This window comes from Paroedura picta, chromosome 8 (genome assembly GCF_049243985.1).
Source record: "Paroedura picta isolate Pp20150507F chromosome 8, Ppicta_v3.0, whole genome shotgun sequence".
Lineage (NCBI taxonomy): Eukaryota > Metazoa > Chordata > Lepidosauria > Squamata > Gekkonidae > Paroedura > Paroedura picta.
The window spans coordinates 103,071,454-103,085,134 of NC_135376.1; the positions used below are offsets into that span (position 1 = coordinate 103,071,454).

Here is a 13,681-nt window from a genome sequence, read left to right on the forward strand (position 1 = left end):
ACACTTAAAAAGGAAACTAACTTCTTATTTAATAAGCATTTTACTTTATTAGTGACTTCATGTATACTGTAAACATGTGGCTTCCAGGGTGTGGCAGGGAGGTGTGTAATTAAAGCTAAAGCTCAATATGAGCTTAGGCTAGCCAGAAGTGCTAAACATGGCAAAAAAGGCTTCTTTATATTTCAAGCAAGAAAAAGAATAGAGATGCTGTAACACCACTGCGAGGACAAGAAAGTGAAATTATAACAGATGATGAAGAGAGGGCTGAACTGCTTAACTCCTATTTCTCAATCTTCTCTTGTGAGGGAAATAGTGCTCAATGTGGCAAAAACCTAACACAACAGGCGGGGGGTGGGTGGGAATGGTGGCCTAGGATCACTGTTGGGGCAGTCCACAAACACCTAGTTTCTTTAAATGAAACAAAGTCTTCTGGGCCAGATGAACTGCATCCAAGACCCAGCAGAATTTAGTATCATCAAATACACAGTCCTTGTGCACCTGGAACAGGTTTCACAAGAACAAATCATGTCAAACTAACCTTATCTCTTTTTTTCAAGAAAGTGATTCCCTACTGGATCAGGGGAATGTTGTGGCCATAGTTTATTTAGATTTCAGTAAAGCTTTTGATAAGGTTCTACTTTATATTCTTGTTGACAAGCTGGTAAAATATGGTATGGATCCTAATTCCGTCAGGTGGATTGATAACTAGTTGACTGATCGTACCCAAAGGGTGCTTGTTAATGGTTCAGCATCCTCTTGGAGAAGAGAGACAAGTGTAGTTCCCCCAGGATCTGTCCTGGGGCCTGTGTTGTTCAACATATTTATAAATGATTTGGATGAGCGATCAGAGGGGATACTTATTAAATTTGCAGACGATACTGAACTGGGAGGGGTGGCAAACACAACTGAAGACACCAACAGAATACATGATGATCTTGATAGGCTCGAGAAGTCGGCTAAACTGAATACAATGAAATTCAATAGGGACAAATGTAAAGTTCTGCATTTAGGTAGGAAAAACCAAACACACCAATTTAGGATGGGGGAGACATGTCTTGGCAGTAGCAGGTGCGAAAGGAGTCTTATGAGACCATACATTGAACATGAGTCAGCAGTGTGATCGGTGGCTGAAAAGGCAAATGGGATTTGGGGCTGTATCAAATGGAGTATCGTGTCCAGATCATGGGAGGTGATGGTACCGCTTTACTCTGCTCTGGTTCGGCCTCACTTGGAGTCCTGTGTTCAGTTTTGGGCACCCCAGTTGAAGAGGGATGTTGACAAACTGGAGCGTGTCCAGAGGAGGGCAACAAAGATGGTGAGGGGTTTGGAGACCAAGACATATGAAGAAAGGCTGGGGGAGCTTGGTCTGTTTAGCCTAGAGAGGAGACGACTGATAATCATCTTCAAGTACTTAAAAGAGTGCCATATAGAGCAGGATTAGTCAACCTGTGGTCCTCCAGATGTTCATGGACTACAATTCCCATAAGCCCCTGCCAGTGTTTGTTGGCAGGGGCTTATGGGAATTGTAGTCCAATGAACATCTGGAGGACCACAGGTTGACTACCCCTGATATAGAGGATGGAACAGAGTCATTCTGTCTTGCCCCAGAGGGACAGACCAGAAGGAATGGGATGAAATTAATTCAAAAGAAATTCCGTCTAAACATCTGGAAGACGTCCCTGACAGAGCGGTTTCTCAGTGGAACAGGCTTCCTCGGGAGGTGGTGGGTTCTCCATCTTTGGAGATCTTTAAACAGAGGCTGGAGAGCCATCTGACGGAGAGGCTGATTCTGTGAAGGCTCAAGGAGGCAGCAGGTGACCGTGGATGAGCAAGAGGGTTGTGAGTGTCCTGCATAGTGTAGGGCAGTGGTCCCCAACCTTTCTGAGGTTAGGGACCGGCAGGGCATCGGGGCGCGGCCCGTGGCCCACGCGGGCCACACCCATGCTTGCGGCCCCGCAAGCTTGCGGCCCGGGAAGTTTTTTACTGCGGGGGGGGGGGGGGGAGAGGGAGCCGCGGCCCGGCGCCATGGCCTTTGCGGCCCGCATGTTGGGGACCACTGGTGTAGGGGGTTGGACTAGATGACCCATGAAGTCCCTTCCAATTCTATGACCCCATGATTCTATGATCACTTCTGGGATTACTGAAAGTATTTCATGGGTTACTCCATGGTCCAAAGGTTGAGAAAGGCTCCATTAGACCCTGCTTATTTCCCTCCCCTCTCCACACTCTACCGAGAGCCGGCAACCCTACTCACACAAGAGGGATATTTATTTATTTAGACTTTTATCCCGCCACTCCCAGACATGCTGGCTCATAATATATAAAATATAAAAACCCATAAAATACAATAAAACATAAAAACAACACGGATGTCGGACACCTAATCCCATGTTAGGCCCTTAGTCTTCAGTCACCTGTTCCCAGCTGTGGCAACTAGATGTACAGTGGGGTGATGGGAGCCTCCTCCCAGGGGGTCCAGATTGTACAAGGATGGGGACGGACCTGCTCTTATCATCCGGTATTTGGCCCAGCCTCAACCAAAAGCCTGGCGGGAGAATTCCGTTTTGCAAGCCCTGCAGAACCCAGAGAGTTCAGCTCTTCTGGGAGCTCCTTCCACCAGGCAGGGGCCAGGACCAAAAAGGCCCTGGCCCTGATTGAGGCCAGGCATGTTTCCCGGGGCTTCATACCCAGGCATGTTTCCCGGGGGTTCATACCCACAGAGTGAAGTGCCCTGCAGGGTGCATAAGGAGACAAGCGGTCCCGCAGATAGGTGGGACCCAGACCATGTATAGCCTTAAAGGTCAAAGCAAGTACCTTGAACTTGATTCGGAAACAGACCCGTAAGCAGTGCTGTTTCAGCAGCGGCTAGACATGGGCCCTCCAAGATGACCCAGTGAGGACAGTTGCCTTCGCGTTCTGTACCAGCTGTAATTTCCAAGTCAGGGACAAGGGCAGGCCCACATAGAGTCTGGAAGTGACCATTGCATGGATCACAGTGGCCAGGTGTTCTGAGGACAGGTAGGGCTCTTGTAGTCGAGCTTGGCCAGATGGAAAAATGCCAACTGGGCTTCTTTTGTGATATGAGCCTCCATAGAGAGGGAGGCATCAAATGTCACCCCCAAATTCCTGGCAACTGGTGCAGGTGTTAATTGCACCCCATCCAGGCATGGGAGGCGCGCTTCCTGGTCCTGCCCTCTTCTGCCCAGCCACTGGACCTCCGTCTCGGAGGGGTTGAGTTTCAGGCAGCTCTGCCTGAGCCACGGCTTCCAAACATCTGGCAAATGCCTCTGGGGGGAGATCCGGACAGCTGTCCCTCAGGAGACAGAGCAGGGGGTCATCCACATACTGCCGAGGGCCCTCCCCAAAGTCCCCGTCTCCAGGAATTTCCCAACCCGGAGTTCACAATCCAGGAGTGGCAAGGGGGCATTGTTGCTGCCTGGTGATCAGAGAAGGAAGCGGCCCCCTTTCCGGCCTGCAGGTCTTCCTGTCTTTGCAACAAATTACCAAAGTGAAGTTTTGGGGTCTGGCCACATGGTGGTGCTTTTGCTCTACGGAGCAACGAGGGAGACGCCTCTGAGTCTGGAAGGGAAGCAGCACCGCTGATGGTTCCAGCCGGATCCCGCGGGCAGGCCTGTTCTGGCACTGGGGATTTCGCAGGATTTGCGGCTTTATGGCGAGGAACAGCGGCAGGTCAGTGGGAAGAGCTGGCTAAAGGGAGGACAGTCCAGGGCACAGTGGAGATGCTGTAAGGACGGGAAGGGAAGCCTTTGCCAGGCCCTAAAGGTCCAGAGATTCTGGGTCCAAATTTCTCAACAACCATGGCCTCGCAGGCTGGACCCACATAACAATACAGCATTTTCAAAATGGTGGAAATAGTTAGCAGTTTCTGTCACATTACTAGAAAAACAGCAGCAGCACCTTTGAGACCAACAAATATTTATTCAGGGTGTGAGCTTTTGAGTGCAAGGTCTTAGTCTGACGAAGGGTGCTTGCACGCGAAAGCTCACGCCTTGAATAAATCTTTGTTGGTCTTCAAGGTGCCAGACTGGACTCTGATTTCCTTGTGCTGCTTCAGCCCCACACGGCGACCCCTTTGAATCTAAAGAAACAGGGTCCGTTTGCAGACGCTGCCCAGTAGCTCGGCCTGGTCTCCAGCCTGGCACCTGTCAGGGCAGCCACTGCTGTGCGGGAAGCCTGGAGGGGCAGAGGTGCCGAGAAGGCAGAAAGTGAAACTGGGCCGGTCCTTGATGTTGGGCAGAGGCCTGGAGACCGCCTGGATGCTCCGCTGGAGGAGATCCCTCCCCCTCCCCAGGACTGGGAGCCCAACAGAGCCAGAGTCTGAGTGCAGCTCTTTCCTCCTCCAAGGCCTGCCAGGTTCCTTCTTGGCCAGCCACCCTCCCTGGCGACCCAGGCCCGGGTTTTCTGTGCACGGGCGGACGGCGCCTTGGCAGTAGCGCCCGGGGGGGGGGGGGCTTCGTGCCCCCCCAGGGTCTGTGGCTCCCCCCCTCCCTCCCCCCCCCCCGAACAGCAGCGCCGGGGCTCGGAGGCACCCCTGGCGAGGCCCGCGTGGAGAGAGAGGCGGCCAGGGCCGGAGGCGCGCGGCCAGTGCCGCTTGCCGGGGACAGAGCCGGCCGGGCGGGCGGGCGGGACGGAGGGAGGGAGGCGTTTCGCGGCTTCTCGCCCGGCGCCGGCCCGGGAACAAAAGGAGGCTTTCCGCGCGGGGTCCGGCCCAGCGGCCTCCTCCGCCGCCCCAGCCAGCCAGCCAGGCGCTTCGGCCCGGCCGGGACCCCCCTCCCTCGCGCGCCTGGCCCGCACCCCCCCCGGGCGCCCCGGTCCGCAGCGGAGGCGGGGGGGGGTCGGGGGGTCGCCCTGTGCTTGGGGGCTTCCCGGCCCCTCTGCGCCTCGCGCCCGGCCAAGGGCCCGCGTCTCCCCGCCCAGGGCCCGCCCGAGCCCGAAGCCCCCGCTGGCGTGGGTGGCTGGCTGGGTGGGTGGGGAGGCCAGCCTGCTCGGGCCGGTGCTCGTGGGCCGGGCGAGGCGAGTGGGGCTCGGCCTGCGTGGATTGCCTTGGGCCTCCCTTGGGCCGGGAGAGCCGCAACCCCCTGCTGGCCCCTGGCCTGGCCCTGGCGGGGTCCCGAGGCGCCCCCTCAGCGGCGCTCCTCTCCCCCGAGCCCACTTCGGCTTTGAAGTCAAACACCGAGACCAGGCGCAGATCCTCCCGGGGACCCTGGATCGTGTGGATCTCTTCGGGGGCGGGGGGGGGGCTGTAGCCGCTCCTCTGGGAAGGCCGGCCAGGGAATGATGCGCACAAGGCCCGGGAGAGGCTGGCGGAAAGAGAAGGGGGAGAAACTGCCCGCTTTGACATCCCCCCCCCCCGTTGCCACTGGCTAGTTTTATGAATGTCCCTTCTGTCCCGCCAAGAGGGTTTTTTAATTTCAAGATTAGCCGCTGTGGTATAAACAATGTCATATTGTTACCAGTTTTCTAACACCGACAACATTTTATCTCAAAAAGGCCCAGGTGACTCCCTGCCATTCTTCCTTCCTGCTCACTGGGACTGGCCGACAAGAGAAAACTTCAGGATTCACAAGCAAGCCAGATGTTTGATATTTGTGAGCATCGTAAGGATAATCATTTGGGATCTACTTTATTGTGTGTGAGTCTAGGAGTCAGGAGAAGGAACCCTGGTCTGCTTATACATAAGGAATAATATTCTCTGAATGTGTGTGATGGATACTTAATGTATATTTATATTTCATGGAACGCACTGAGGAAGGCTGCGGAAGCATCTGGTTTTATGTGGTTCACAGGACATATTTTCCCACCAGGAATGTTTATAAATTGTGCCGTTCGACATTCAGACATGGAATCAGGATAGCGCAGGGCCGGCCGGCCTGCAAATGCCGTGGATGGGCATGAACAACTGATGCAAAAGCACAGCAAGCCACGTGTGGTTTTTTAAAATGTGTGTGTGTGTGTGTGCATTTGTGTGCACACAGACACATACTTGCACAGGCCACCACAAGTGTTCTGCCTGGCCTTGTGCTTCTTGGAGGAAATTTGCTGCTGCTCTCGGCAGACTGGGATCCGGAAGGAATGCCTGTGAGAGTTTTAATTGGTGCCTTACTCCCTTTCCTCGCCAATTTGTGAGGAGCAGGGTTGCCAACTCCTGGTGATTCCTTGAGCTACCCTTTGTCACTTCTGGTAAGGACATGAGGCAACATTTAAAACAAAATTCATTGCCAACCGCAGCCCTTCTGCTAAGATCCCCAGGGAGAAGCAGTCTCCGTCTTCTAGTCCTGCTGAGGGGTGAAAGATGTCACCATTGTTGGGTTCCATCCTTTTGTGCCACTTCTGCAGGAGGAGTTTCTCAGGGGTGCTGCTTAACACAGGAAAACTGGAGACCCAGTAAGGTGGGTGCTGTGGTTATTCCCCAGACCCACACAGACCCACACAGACCCACACTGCCCTTCAGCTCCTCCTGGTCTCAGAAGAACTGGCATGGCTGCTTTGAAACATCCTCTAAATGTCAACTTTCATAAGCCTGAATGAGAATGCTTTTCCATGCTCGTATTAGACACCGTCATTCCTCACGGTCCAAGTGCTGTGTGGGACCTCTCATGTTCCTTGCAGATAAGGGACACCGTCTCCTTTAAGGTCTCTTTGCAACTTGCATTGCACCTGTCACTTAGGGCATTCTGTTTTAAAACTGGGGTCCATCACAAGTCCTTTGAGATCCCATTCTGAAGATTTGAGAAGAGCTTCAGGAGTCTCCATTTCTCATTTGAGCTAGGAGCCAAAGAGATACCTGAAGGTATGCATGAGGTTTGACTAATGAAGACCTCCAGGGGAAGGCTGGAGGTCTCCTGCACTTACATCTGATTCCAGGTAACAAAGAAATGGCTGCTTTGCAGGGTGGACTTTATCATATCACGTCCTTGATGAATGTCCTCCCTTAACTCCCACCAATCCCCAGGAATTTCCCCAACCAATAGTTGTGAGAACTGCAAAAGTTGCTTTGGAATTTTATGAATGTCCCTTCTTTGCAGCGTAGTTCTAGACACTTCGTAGCTGTACCTTGAAAGGTTTGCAGGTGTAATGCAAGGGATATTTGCTCCTTCATCCTTCCCTTACTTCTAACTATCCTTGGAGACAGGTTCAGATATGTCGCCATCTTGGTCTGAAGCAGCAGTCTGAGTCCAGTGGCTCCTTTAAGACCAACCATGTTTTATTCAAGGGATGAGCCATTGTGTGCACACGCGTGCTCTTGCTTTGAGGGCAGGATCTTGCCACGGAGGAAGGCACTCCCACCAGCATGATGGATCTACAGGATCCATCTCAGGCTCCATTTCCCAGACCAGCCACGCATGCACCAGATCGATGGGCTTCAGGCCAAACTTGCTGTTTTGCAGTACACCAGGGGTAAATATGACCATTGTGTCTGGACAGATATTTTAACGGGTGTGACAGCAGAAACGGGTGTGAACTTCCCCCACCCCTCTGGAGAAAGTCCTTCACTTTGCCACTTTGCCCCACCTGCTTCTTCGTGACAAGATGTTCTCAATTCTTTCCCTGATTTGAAGCAGTCGCCTGGCAGGGCAACAAAGAGGAGTAGACACTGCCCTTTGCTGAGAGATGCAACTTGCTGAGCAGGTTTCCACAGTGGGATTTCATTGGGGCACTGAAGCGCCATCATTGTGATCTGTGGCCCATATATGTACGGCAAGGCAATTCCCCATCAGATCCTCCAACAAAACTAAGTCATCACACAGGGCCAGGGTTACACAGAGGTGGGATTTATATAATTAAATCATCCCAAAAGATCAGAGTGGTGTAGCCACTTAGGTTCTATGAAGCATAAATCCTAGAGTGGGAAGGGGCCATGCAGGCCATCTAGTCCTACCCCCTGCTCAAGGCAGGATCAGTCTCAAACATCCAGGATAAATATCTGTCCAGCTGCTGCTTGAAGACCAGCAGGGAGGGGGAGCTCACCGCCTCTTTAGGCAGCCTATTCCACGGCTGAACTACTCTGACTGAAAATCCCCCCCCCCCCCATATCTAGCCAGTTCTGTTCTTCGTGTAGTTTAAAGCCTCTACTGCAGGTACTGCTGCCCACAGGAACTGCTCCCTGCCCTCCTCCAAGTGATGATGACCTTTCAGAGACTTAAGAGAACAATCTTGTCTTCTCAGCCTCCTCTTCTCCAGGCTGAACAGTCCCTTGATCCCCCGGCCCTGGATCACCCTCATCACTCTCCTTCTGCACCCTCTCAATTTTGTCCACAACCTTTTTGAAGGGAGGCCTCTGGAATGCAGTGTACAGCGGGACTATGACATCTTGCAATTTTGATGTGATGCCTCTGTTGATACAGCCTAAGACTGCATTTGCCTGCTTTACTGCCGCATTACACTGTCTGCTCATATTGAGCTTACAGCCCACGAGGACCCCCCAAGATCTCGTTCACTCACACTGCCGCCCAGAAATGTCTCCCCCATCCAGTCTGCCTGCTTCTCACTTTTGTGACCCAGATGTAGAACTCTACCCTTATCCTTATTGAACTGCATCTTGTTCTCCTTTGCCCACTTTCCCAGTATGTTGAACTCTTATCACTATCTTCTGGGGTGTTCACTACTTCTCCTAATTTGGTGTCATCTGAAAAAATTAAAGCCCCCCCCCTACCTGTTTGTCCAGATCATGGATAAAAATGTTGAAAAGTACAGCATGCAGTCTGAGCCCCGTGGCACCCACTGCTCACCTCCCTCCAGTCCGATGAAGCACCATTGAATGACAACCACCCTTTGGGTGTCGTTTTCTAGCCAGTTCCCAATCCATTTCATCATCTGAAACCCCAGTCTGCAGTCCTCTAGGTGACCCATCAGAACATCATGGGAAACCTTGTCAAAAGTCTTACTGGTAAAATCCAGGTAAACAACATCCACTGAGTTTCCGCAATCTGATTAGCCCATAACTTGGTCAGAGAAGGAAACCAGGATCTTATCTGCACGTTTTTCTGTGCTGTCCTTTCTATGCCCGAGCTGAGTTCCTCCATCCCTTTGTAAAGCAAAAGTCAGGACAAACAACACAAAGTTACAACACATAACACTGACATTATCAATAAATTACTGTCTGACAAATCCCCCCAAATCACTAAACCTGTTGCTAAATTTTGTTCAATAGTATGTAGAGTTCGTGGAGCTCGTAGGGTCCACCATGAAAAATGAAATATGAGGATTTTGTTTCAGGCTCAAAGCTATTTCTGCTCTAGTTTTAAAAATCCACCATACATTTTACTACCAAGTTTTAAAGTAACTTTTATATATTCATATTTATATTTATATTTATGTTTTAACATCATGATTTATCTGGGATGCATTGTATAATTTCCTCTGTTACATGCCTGGTGCAAACTGTAATAACATTTCTATCTGCACAGCCATTTTGCAGTTCATCCAGCTGGGCTTAAAAAAGCACCTGACCACAAACTCCACTTTGAAGCTGCTTGCTTCCCTCCCCCCCCCCCCCATCTGCACTGTTTAGGATTGAGACTGGAGTCACACTACTTATTCCCCAGCATATCCCAGCGTGGATTTTCATTGGAGAAATGCGACTCCATGGCACTCTCTTCCGGGTGCAGATGCCCTGCGTCTTTTGGATCCCTCCCCCATCCCCACCCCAGCTGCACTTCCAGCATTGACATGCTGATGCAGGGGTAGTCAAACTGCGTCCCTTCAGATATCCATGGACTACAATTCCCATGAGCCCCTGCCAGTGAATGCATTTCAGAGAAGGCTTCATTTTGTCTAAACCTTTGTGCAGTAGAATAATTTTGCTGCTTTAAAAAGGTAAACATATCCCCTGTGCAAGCACCGGGTCATGTCTGACCCTTGGGGTGACGCCTTCCAGCGTTTTCATGGCAGACTCAATACGGGGTGGTTTGCCATTCCCTTCCCCAGTCATTACCGTTTACGCTTTACCAGCACTCATATCAGAAAGAGTTAAAGATGAACTTTTGGTTGCCTCCAGCTGCAGTCCTTTCTCCCAATTTGCTACAGGTGTTTCACAGGGGTTGGGTGCGAAACACTTGCATGGAAAAGGTTAGTGAACAGTGTGAACAGAGCCCACAAACAATGCACTTTAACACAGCACAGATAGCTCAGTTAATAAAGTAGCCTTGAAATCACAACTTTATCAGTTCAAGTCTGGCTGTGGGTCTTTATATTTTTCTCCATGCAGGACTTTTTATTGTATGTTAATTTTTGCTTTTGAGCAGCTCATGTTTTAAAAATGCACTATTTTAAGCTTTTGACCCATTTTTTTTATTTTTCAAAAAGTAAAAAGAACAACAACCTCCAAACCAAAAACTCCTGTGTGGGGAAAAAGTACCCTGTGCTCTTATTCCGTGGCATTGCCTTTCAGAGACTGATTTCAAAACCCTTCTTACAAAGAAAGCATAACTAAATCCCCAAATGCTATCGGGTATTGACTGAGCAAGATTACTTCCAATCTGGACATAAATTTCATTCTATTGGAGAGTTGTTGGTTCCACGGCTCACTATAGATCATCAATCTTTTGCACCAGAGGATGAAGGCAAGATCCCCCCCCCCTCTTTTCATAGACAGCTCTGTTTCTAGGCATGCTGGTTTTTGCTATAAATTTGTTTTAAAAAATGGCCTGCAATAACAGAGCTTTCCAGACTTGAATTTCTTTATAACCAAGTGTCATGCCCTCACTCAAGACATCTCCCTTTTGTTTCCCTGTTTTTTTCTATGTCTACTCAGAGAAGATCCATTTGGCTGCCACATTAGCTAAGAAGTGTGTTCTTCTTACCAAAACTCAAACACAATTGCTATTTGCTGGGGGCAGGGTAGTACAGGATAAGTACCTCTCCAGCCGCTGCTTGAAGACCGCCAGCTCCCTACCCCCCTAGGCAGCCAATTTCACTGCTGAAATACTCTGACTGTGAAATTTCTTCCTGATGTCTAGCCAATACAGTGCTACACATAGTTTAAACCCATTACTGCGGGTCCTATCTACTGCTGCCCACAGGAACTGCTTCCTGCCCTCTTCTAAGTGACAACTTTTAAGATACTTAAAGAGAGCCCTCCTGTCCCCTCTCAACCTCCTTTTCTCCAGGCTGAACATTCCCAGGTCCCTCAGCCTTTCCTCACAGGGCTTGGTCCCCAGGCCCCAGATCATTCTTGTCCCTCTCCTCTGAACCCTCTCAATTTTGTCCATGACCTTTTTTGAACTGAGGCCTCCAGAACTGCACACAGGGCTCCTATCATGAGGTTGGGAACCCTAAAGCCATGTGTATGTATGGAGGGCATAGAGAAAAATTGAGAAAATTGGATAAAAATTGGATAAACCTCTTTAATGCAATCTGACACCACCTTGCTTCTGATTTTAGTTCATCCCCAACTTCTTAAATTAAACTTAGCCTTCAGAAATGACTGGTTTTGATTTAGGAAAGAAATATTGAAAACTGAATGGAAGCAATGTTTGTAATGGAAGCAAATCTATCTAAATAAATTATCATGACAAAATTGTTAACAAGGCTTCACCTCTTACCCAAGTGCCCTTCTTTTTTTGTCTTGCTTCAGCATCTCTGTCCAGGAAGAAGGAATATTTCCAACTCTCCTTTCTCGATAGTTGGCATCTATCGTGTTTTATGTGCCTTGAAAATGAATTTTCATGTCAAGAGAAGAGAGCAATTATCTCAACAAAGAGAGATCAAATTAGCTTTTTAAAGAGAAAATAAAGTTATATTTTATTGGATTAATGAAGTTCTCTAAACTTCAAATGAATCTCAAATGTGGCAGCTCCACCATCACCCTCCCACCAGTCCAGCATTTTGCCTACCAGTGACTGAAGCAAAAGGAAACGTGGGGCCAGGGGACCAGAGTGCCCGGCTGGCTTTGCTTATGGTCACTTCCTGTGAAAACCGGAATGTATGTCACAGGATGCTCTAGAACAGGGGAATTAATGGGAATTGTAGTCCATGGATATCTGGAGGGCCGCAGTTTGACTACCCCTGCTCTAGAATTTTCTTGGATTTTCAGCATCTTTTATCTGGGAGAGTTTTGGGGTAGAAACTGGAATCCCAGTTCATGTTGCTGTAAAGGATTACAACTATTTTTCCACATGTATTCTGACTGACTATAAAAATGATGAATAATATACACCAAAATTGCAGGTGTTTGTGGAAACATCAAAGAGCAGAAGGACTACTGAAAGATGAGCTCATTTATTGCAAAAAAGAATTCGGATTTGGTTCTGTCACATGACTGAACGTAAATTCCTTTGTGTGGGACAGGAGATCCCTTTTCAGTTTCTTTCCCATGACAAGAGCCATTGTTAAGTGTCATGTGGGGAAGAGGCCGGCTAGTCCAAAGCAATCAGAAGCAGGGACTAGCTCAGAAAAGCAATGCAGGCAAGTCATGTTAGGGAGTCCCTTCGCACCCGAACGCAACCCCTTGTATCATACCTGAGCCTGCTCCATGGTTGCTCGCTCCTGGCGGGGAAATATCTGGAGATCGGGGGGGGGGGGGGGCGGGAGCCTTAAGAAGGCAGAATTTAGGAGAGGGACTTTGGTGGGTGACAGGGCCATTACACCCACCAATTGCGCCAGAAGAACTAGAGAAAACACCCACCTCTTTTAGGGTTGCCAGCTCCTGGTTGGGAAGTGCCTGGGGATGGGGGGGGGTTGGGTTCTGATGGGGAACGTGCTGAAAGTGCACTTCAGATATAACCCTCCAAGGATGGCACAAATGAGTTATCCCCTCCTTCTCATGGTCATCACACAACAACCCTCCAAGGTTGGTTAAACCAAAAGAAAGAGACTGCAGTAGGGTTGCCAGCTCCAGATTAGGCCATTCCTGGAGGCTTTGGAGTGGGCGCTGTGGAGAGAGGTGGGCCCTCAGCCCAGTATAGGGCCACAGAGTCTTCCCTCCGAAGCAGCCATTCTTCTTCAGGGGAACTGCGCCGTAGCTGGAGGCTCCCTTGGAGGTTGGCCGCCCTAGTTCACCAGAAGCACTAAAGGGCTGGAGGAAGATTGGGGCCCGGGGTGGGGTGGGGGGCATACAGGCAGGTGTACTTGGGAGTGGGCTGATGGATTCTGGAGGTGTCTCCCTGCAGAGAGCCCCACTTTTGCCACTCGGTCAGGAGATGTCAGCGGAATACCATTTGCTCCATGCAACTAGGAAAGGAGGGGGAGGGACAGCCTGCTCTGTGCTCCCGGTGGGGCTCTCAGTCCTGCCCCCACTGCCTGCATTCCTCGCTTGCTCCTCTCCCTCTCCAACGGCTCAATGGAAGGAAGGAAGGAAGGAAGGAAGGAAGGAAGGAAGGAAGGAGAGAGAGAGAGAGAGAGAGAGATGCTGTGTCCAGAGTAGTGGAAGGAAGGAAGGAAGGAAGGAAGGAAGGAAGGAAGGAAGGAAGGAAGGAAGGAAGGAAGGAAGGAAGGAAGTGGGGGAAGCAGGTAGTCTGTGTGTGAGAGAGTGGGGTGGAGGGAGGTGAAGGGAGGAAAGGAGAAGGGAGGAATAAACCACGGGAGGCAGCAGAGCGGGGGGGGGGGGAGAGAGCTTGTTGCTTTTCTGTGCTCCTCATCACCTGTCCCTTGGTGGTGGTAACGGGAATGGCCTGGGGCCACAACAACATCCGAGGCCCAGCCCAGGAAGGAGGGCTTGTGG

The 13,681-nt window shown here is 50.4% G+C and overlaps 1 long non-coding RNA gene across 2 annotated transcripts; it reads left to right on the plus strand.

Annotated features, from left to right (window-relative positions):
- Positions 1-3,568: 3,568 nt before the first annotated feature.
- On the plus strand, positions 3,569-12,402 carry LOC143844081 (uncharacterized). 2 transcript variants are annotated; one of them, XR_013233805.1, is made up of 3 exons: positions 3,569-3,690; positions 5,512-6,885; positions 11,597-12,402. It is a non-coding gene; the product is annotated as an uncharacterized LOC143844081 (long non-coding RNA). The 2 variants fall into 2 exon arrangements; XR_013233804.1 differs by having other exon boundaries at positions 5,512-5,609.
- The last annotated feature ends 1,279 nt before the right edge of the window (positions 12,403-13,681 follow it).